This window comes from Oratosquilla oratoria, chromosome 1 (genome assembly GCF_046742065.1).
Source record: "Oratosquilla oratoria isolate Oo_2021 chromosome 1, ASM4674206v1, whole genome shotgun sequence".
Classification (NCBI taxonomy): domain Eukaryota; kingdom Metazoa; phylum Arthropoda; class Malacostraca; order Stomatopoda; family Squillidae; genus Oratosquilla; species Oratosquilla oratoria.
In genome coordinates this window covers 7,172,140-7,180,902 of record NC_134777.1, presented here as the reverse complement: position 1 = coordinate 7,180,902, position 8,763 = coordinate 7,172,140, and positions in this window count along the sequence as shown.

Below are 8,763 nucleotides of genomic sequence, written 5' to 3'. Positions count from 1 at the left end.
CTGGTCTGGAATAAACTTGATCCAAGACCCGTGTCTTCTTTATCCACCTTCTTCAACATAAGAAAGAGTACGAGAGAGAGAGAGAGAGAGAGGGGGAGAGAGAGAGAGAGAGAGAGAGAGAGATACAGACAGACAGACAGACAGACAGACAGACAGAGACAGATATAGATGGATAGAGATAGATATATCTAGAGATAAAGATAGAGATATAGATAGAAAGATAGAGATATCTAAAGATATATCTAGAGATAGAGGACTACTATTAGCAAACTATTTCTACTGCTGTTGATCTCACTTGCATCATTGCTACTAAACTAATTAAACATTGTTTCCAGCTGTTTCTCGTAATACACCTATCTGTTCCACAGGGAAGTACTTCTTTACCGTTATACCTTAGGTGTTACTCAGACCCATTCTTCCCGTAAGAACATCATCATCAACATCATGGCCGGTAATTCCTCTCTCAGACTTGCTTATGAAGACTCTTTAAATTTCATTAGCATTACAATCCACAATATCAGACTCTAGTATCACTCTCCTCCCCTTCCTTCATGGCCGTGACCCCGAACCAGTCTCCGGAACATTCACTACTCTTCGTTCGGGATCAGAAGCTATCGCTCTGTCAGGTCGTGTTTTGCGTTTCCGGAGGCGAAAGGTTTTGGCAACGACGGAGTTTGCTCTACCGGGCGAGGTTCTTGTGGTAGTCTAGTTTGCTATTATAAGGACCCCTCTCTCCCCTGGACCCCATTCCCGTGATGAACCAAGTTAAACGTAATCTAGATACGTAATCATTTTAGTTAACGATGTGATAGTAGTTTCTTACCTGTTCGGTTCCCTCTACTTAGTGTAGCCACCTTAACTCCTTGATACTGTGACGCATTATATACATATACTCGTACATATGCACATACTAATATACAAATACATACACATTATACATATACATAACATTATATATATATACATATATGACATATACGTATACATATTACCTGTACATATACGTATACGTATACATATACATATACATATATACATATACATATATACATATATATACATATACATATATACATATACATATACATATACATAAACATATACATATACGTATACATACATGAAGTGGGTGGGAAGAGGAAAGATTATTCTTAATCCGATTTTTATTCTTGACTAGTTTCGCTACAATCTTTTTTCTTTTGAAAACTTTGATTAAGGGTTCTTCGTATACGGAAGTGGTGACCTTGAATGTAAAAGATAGAGTAGTAGGCTCGCTCGTTCATCAAGGTCTCATCTTTCTTCGTGATAACAATCAGTACGAAAAGCTGTCTGCTCGGAGTTGTCTAGTGGAAGCTTCGAAGTCGCGAAGTAAAAAACTTCGACGTCTTGAATTCACAAAGGAAGAAGTTGCTGAGGTCTCAAAGCTTTCTAATTTTTTGAAGTCTTTCTGACGTTTCAAGTTTCATAAAAAGACTTGAAGTTTCGAAGTCTTACAGGTGAATCTTTCTGACGTTTCAAGTTTCATAAAGAGACTTGAAGTTTCGAAGTCTTACAGGTGAATCTTTCTGACGTTTCAAGTTTCATAAAGAGACTTGAAGTTTCGAAGTCTTACAGGTGAATCTTTCTGACGTTTCAAGTTTCATAAAGAAACTTGAACTCTCGAAGTTTTACAGGTGAATCTTTCTGACGTTTCGAGTTTCATAAAGAGACTTGAACTTTCGAAGTCCCACGGGTGAATCTTTCTGACGTTTCAAGTTTCATAAAGAGACATGAAGTTTCGAAGTCTTACAGGTGAGTCTGACGTTTCAAGTTTCATAAAGAGATTTGAAGTTTCAAAATCTTACTTGTGAATCTTTCTGACGTTTCAAGTTTCATAAAGACACTTGAAGTTTCAAAGTCTTACAGGTGAATCTTTCTGACGTTTCAAGTTTCATAAAGAGACTTGAAGTTTCGAAGTCTTACAGGTGAATCTTTCTGACGTTTCAAGTTTCATAAAGAGACTTGAAGTTTCGAAGTCTTACAGGTGAATCTTTCTGACGTTTCAAGTTTCATAAAGAGACTTGAAGTTTCGAAGTCACACGGGTGAATCTTTCTGACGTTTCAAGTTTCATAAAGAGACTTGAAGTTTCGAAGTCTTACAGGTGAGTCTTTCTGACGTTTCAAGTTTCATAGAGACTTGAAGTTTCGAAGTTTTACAGGTGAATCTTTCTGACGTTTCAAGTTTCATAAAGAGACTTGAAGTTTCGAAGTCTTACAGGTGAATCTTTCTGACGTTTCAAGTTTCATAAAGAGACTTGAAGTTTCGAAGTCTTACAGGTGAGTCTTTCTGACGTTTCAAGTTTCATAAAGAGACTTGGTTTCGAAGTCTTACAGGTGAATCTTTCTGACGTTTCAAGTTTCATAAAGAGACTTGAACTTTCGAAGTCTTACAGGTGAATCTTTCTGACGTTTCAAGTTTCATAGAGACTTGAAGTTTCGAAGTCTTACAGGTGAGTCTGACGTTTCAAGTTTCATAAGAGACTTGAGGTTTCGAAGTCTTACAGGTGAATCTTTCTGACGTTTCAAGTTTCATAAAGAGACTTGAACTTTCGAAGTCTTACAGGTGAATCTTTCTGACGTTTCAAGTTTCATAAAGAGACTTGAAGTTTCGAAGTCTTACAGGTGAATCTTTCTGACGTTTCAAGTTTCATAAAGAGACTTGAAGTTTCGATATCACAAAGGTAGAATTTATTTGTCTTGAGGGTATAAAAGGAACTTTGATAACTAAATTTAGTTCAGGTTGAGATTTTTTTTTATTTTTAACTTTTTTTACATCTCGAAGTCGCGTAAGAGAAACTAGTTTCCATTTCAAAGTCTTGGATAAACGTGTTGACATCTTAAAGCTACGAAGGGATCTTTGTGACATCTCGAAATCACACCGAGAAAATACATCTCAAAGGAACATGAGAGCCTTCTGAAAATTTGAATGCACATACAAAAACTTAATGGCATCTCCAAAAAACACGAAAGAAACTTTATTATCTCCAAGTTTTACAGGAAATACTTTTCTATTTGGTGACACAAAATTACACGATTTTTTTTGATAATCTTGAAACCAAGAAAGCAGAAAAAATGTTTAAAAAATCCGAAACGGTGATTATCTTCCTTAATTCCTAAAGCCATTTTTTTTCTCGAACGATGATATAGAAAATAGTTCTTCTGCAACAATAATGACAAACGTCCATTAAGACATCTTGATCCCTTTTTGTCTCATCTTTTCTTCACGTATTTTTTGCCAATTAGTGTTCCACACTTTTTCACCTTCATGCCACCACACCGTCCTTTGGCCATATTTCAACATAATAATTGTCTCCATAATCTTATCTACATTCCAGTCTAACTTCCATCATATCAAACTAATTGACCATCCCTCATTAGGTTATACACTATGGTGACACCCCACAATTTACGTCCTGCTTGGCGTTAGACAATTTAATTCGGTTTTGGGGTAGGCCCGATGCCAGAGTAATGTCGCGATCGAGTTCTGACACTTGGAAGATTAAAATATTTTACCATTAGCCAGAATAAAATCTATTGAGGACGCCAAAACATGCGTCATCGTATGGGGCTAGAATTTGGTCTTGGGTTAGGCTTGATGCTAGAATAGTGTCACAATCGAGTCCTGATACTTGGAAGATTAAAATACTTTACCATTAGCCAGAATAAAATCTATTGAGGACGCCAAAACATGCGTCATCGTATGAAAGGATTAGAATAAAATCCCGTCCGTAATTCTGGATCGTAAACCTTCTCTATTTGAATGTATCCAGCCAATTATGAACCAGAGGTACCTTTAAACCAAATTAAATCGTCTGGTATTAGACGGAATAACATGTATTCCCAGAAAGTGCCGGTCTTCTAAAGCTTGAATGGCGTAATCTTTGAATCCTTTTGTTGTAGCGTAAATATAACTGCAAGGTAGTCAATAGCGTATCAAATGACATAGCTTGACATGGCACAAGTTCCTCCCATTTACTGAATAATATCATCTGACATTAAAATGAAATTGGCAAAGGTCATCATCGTACCAAAAGGAAAAATGTCTTCTAAAGCGAATAAATGGTTTGGTTTTAGTAAAACCAAAATGATCCTGAGGGAGGATAATAGTCTTCAAGAGGCCATGGAAAATCTACTCTGTTATCCGCTTTCGAATACACCCAACCACTCCATCTACTTGTCTACCTGAGAGCCCACTTCTTTATTAGATTACTTATCTACCTGTAATAGTGGAACCAGAGACTCCTGAAAGGCCCTCGTGACCACACCCATCACCTACGCTTCCACAGCCACCACCACAGCCACCACAGCCACCACAGACGCCACAGCCACCACAACAGAAGTCATCACTACCACTACCATCACCACTAACGACTCTACCATTCCAACACAATCACCACCAAGACTTTATACTTGGTGCTTAAATATGGTTATAGTGCTGGTAACTCAAGGGAGGAAGTGAAAATGTTACAACCTTTGTGTTATAAGTCGTTAAAATGAAACTGTCTAATCTAACATGATGTGTTGAATCGTGGAGATACGAACTTGTGTGTCTTCTGTCACCACCAGAACCATTTTCGTCTACACTGCCTCAGGTATCACTACCACTGCCAACATCTCTATTGCAAATAAACTATTATACCATCTGTATCACCGTCACAGCTCCTTCCACTTTCACAAACACTCTCACCAGCACTACTGCCAATGCCTTTGCTACCCCGTCGCCACCGCTATCACGATCACCATTTTTAGCACCACCATCCTCACCCCAATTATCATCATTACCTTCATCGTTATCATAACTAGCAATATCATTATCACTCCTGCTATTACGATAAGATTAGCGATTGAATCAATATCTATGAGTAAACAACTATAGGACCAACAGCAGTGCAGGCAAGAATGATTACAAGGAAGTTGAAAAAGAAAAGAAAATAACAATAATGCTTACGAGAGAGAGAGAGAGAGAGAGAGAGAGAGAGAGAGAGAGAGAGAGAGAGAGAGAGAGTGAGAGATAGGAGAGAGAGTGAGATAGGAGAGAGAGATAGGAGAGTGAGAGATAGGAGAGTGAGAGATAGGAGAGTGAGAGATAGGAGGGTGAGAGATAGGAGAGTGAGAGATAGGAGGGTGAGAGATAGGAGGGTGAGAGATAGGAGGGTGAGAGATAGGAGGGTGAGAGATAGGAGGGTGAGAGATAGGAGGGTGAGAGATAGGAGGGTGAGAGATAGGAGGGTGAGAGATAGGAGGGTGAGAGATAGGAGGGTGAGAGATAGGAGGGTGAGAGATAGGAGGGTGAGAGATAGGAGGGTGAGAGATAGGAGGGTGAGAGATAGGAGGGTGAGAGATAGGAGGGTGAGAGATAGGAGGGTGAGAGATAGGAGGGTGAGAGATAGGAGGGTGAGAGATAGGAGGGTGAGAGATAGGAGGGTGAGAGATAGGAGGGTGAGAGATAGGAGGGTGAGAGATAGGAGGGTGAGAGATAGGAGGGTGAGAGATAGGAGGGTGAGAGATAGGAGGGTGAGAGATAGGAGGGTGAGAGATAGGAGGGTGAGAGATAGGAGGGTGAGAGATAGGAGGGTGAGAGATAGGAGGGTGAGAGATAGGAGGGTGAGAGATAGGAGGGTGAGAGAGAGAGAGAGAGAGAGAGAGAGTGAGTACATACTTAAACACCCACAACCAGGAAAACACAAGACCATCGACATCGTGGTCAACGAGGAGAACACAACCAACGCCCTTGATCAAAAACTGTATCATCAACAACGAATTTCCAATTAGTTTAATCAACCGTCCATAGTCACACATCAATATAGAAAAAGGCTTGGGTTTTCTCGCCCTGTCTATTATCCCTTTGCAAGGCAAATATCTTGACCATCGTAGAGACTCGTAAAGTGTAATTGACTAGTGAACCTTGCATGTTTCAACGTAAGACCTCTGTAATATTTACTTAAGCTTAGTTATAATTCTTATGCATTTTTTAGAATTTTATTTCAACTATAGCATGTGTTCAACGCAGGACCTCTGTAATATTTACTAAAGCTTAGTTATAATTCTTATGCATTTTCTAGAATTTTATTTCAGCTATAGAATGTGTCGTATAGAATTGGATGGGGAATGTATTTTTACAATGGGATGAATTCCTTTCAGAGCAAGTTATTCAAAAGATGGTTAAGATCATTTGGAGTTAACTGGTATAAAACGATTAGCCCAACCACTTGACAGTGAAGGATTGTTTTTGCTAGTTTTTCTAACCTGCCGATTTTTTTTTTTAAGCTGAATAGAAAACGTATGGAGGTACCTAGAACAAACTAACTAAACTAACCATTTGAAGGAAAACAATTAGGCCTAATTTACAAAGGATTACAAAGGATTACAAAGGCGGAGCATGCCGACAGGAGACCTTTTGATCCATATCTAGGTCGGATGCAAAAAAAAAAAAGAAAAAAAATTATATTAATAATAGAATAATAAATAAAAACTATGATAATGTAAATAACAAATAAAATACATAAATAAATGCATAGGTATAGTTAAAATAATAAACAAACAGGTAAATAATAAATAATAATAAATTGACATATAACTAATAATAGATATTCACGAAACCTCGTGTGGTAGAGAGAGACTTCTTTAGAATTTTCATATTATTAGCTTTCTTCCGGATATGAGGTGACATGTCCTTGCTTACAAGCAGAAACAAACACGAACTGAAACGCGCACACTTGTACTCGATAGTTGTTGAGCTCGGACACCAACGAACCCGGACAGAAGGGAACTCGGACACCAGCGAACCCGGACACGAGGGAACTCGGACACCAGCGAACCCGGACACGAGGGAACTCGGACACCAGCGAACCCGGACACGAGGGAACTCGGACACCAGCGAACCCGGACACGAGGGAACTCGGACACCAGCGAACCCGGACACGAGGGAACTCGGACACCAGCGAACCCGGACACGAGGGAACTCGGACAGCAGCGAACCCGGACACGAGGGAACTCGGACACCAGCGAACCCGGACACGAGGGAACTCGGACACCAGTGAATTCGGACACAAGGGAACTCGAGAATTATGGACTCGAGGATCAGACTCTTCGTGGCGGCGACGCCCTACGGGGTTTTCGATTTCACTGTCGGATGATTCATTACTGGGAGGCGTTACCGTAGCAAAGGGCTTAAGACTCTTAGACCGATTAACCTTTTTTTTTTTTTGGCTTGGAGACATCGTTTACGTATTCTATTCTGTGTGGTGCCAGTCGATTCTATTCTAGCTGGTCCCAAACGGTCTTATCCACCAACTGAAATGAGGGGGGGGGGGAGGGGTCCGGAAACTCGGACACTTGAATTCGGATACTTTGAGGCCGGACACTTCCTCAGGTGAGCCACTTATGATTTCGGATACTTGCTTGGGCGGGTACTCCCGATTTCGAACGTGACATGTTCGCCCGGGCATATGGATCCGACCGCCTGTGCGTTCGGATATTTTTGAACTCCGGCACTTACTAGCCCTTCCTTCTCAATACGGGTTAGGGCGTCGTTACTTGCGAAGGTCGAGGGGATGGTGGTTCGAATCCTGCCACCGGTGAAGTTGAACCAAGGGCATGGTTAATTAAATTCCACGCAACAAAGCCCTCTGTGAGGGGGACCGTCCTAGCCTTCCGATAAGGGGGGGGGGAGTTTGTGACGTTAAACCATATCATCATCACTGTCGAGCTACAGACGATTTCACTCAGCCAAGGAACAGATCCTGGGGCACAGGAGGAGCATCTACACCTGTGGTTCCCAAACTGTGGGTAAATTACCCCCTGGGGGGGGAGGTAACAAATTTTCGGGGGTAATGGAGTGCTGGCAAAAGAAATAAAAATAAAATAAAATAAGATAGAATCAAGAAAACATTACGGTACCCGGCATTAGGGTTAAGGTTAACTTAGTGCGTGTAGTTGTAAAACTTAAAAAAAAAGTTTGGGAACCACTGTTCTACACCATATAATCTCATGTGGGCCACCTTTTACAACAACCGCCCAGGGCAGTGGGCGAGATGCAGGGATGACCCGTCATCCAGGAGGTGCCAAGGTAAGAGGGAGGGAAGAGGGGGGAGGGAGGTGGAGTGTGATAGGGATGGAATGGGTGGGAGTGGTTTCTATGTCATTGTTTTTTGGCTACCTCCCTTATAAGGGAAAAAAGCCTTTGGTATATGTGTATATGCCTTCATGACGATCACGAAACAGGTCAACAATACAAATACTATATAAAGAGGGGCTGTCTCGACACGGATTTCAGGTGGCCGTGCCTAGACTATATGCATAATGACCGTCCATTGTTCCTCATCCCCACTTCTCTTCCCCCTTCCCCCTCACACCTCTTTCCCCTTCCCCTTTCCACATCTCCTCCCCTTCCCCTTTCGCATTCCCTCTTTCCTTCTCTTTTTCATCTTCCTCTTCCTTTCCATTTAATCATCAAGTATCCCTTCTCATCTACCTCCTCTTCCTCCTCCTTCTCCTTCTCCTCTTCTTCCATCTCCTTCTCCTCCTTCCCCCTTCCTTCCACGTCCTCTTCCTCCTCCTTCTCCTTTCTCCTCCTTCCCCTCCTTTCCCTTCTCCTTTGCCTTCCCTTTCTCTCGTCCCCTTCTCCTTTCCCCTCAACCTTCCCCCTCCCCCTTCCCCTTTCTCCTTCCCTTTCCCCCGTCCCCTTCTCCTTCTCCTTCCCCTTTCTCTTTCCTCCTTCACTTT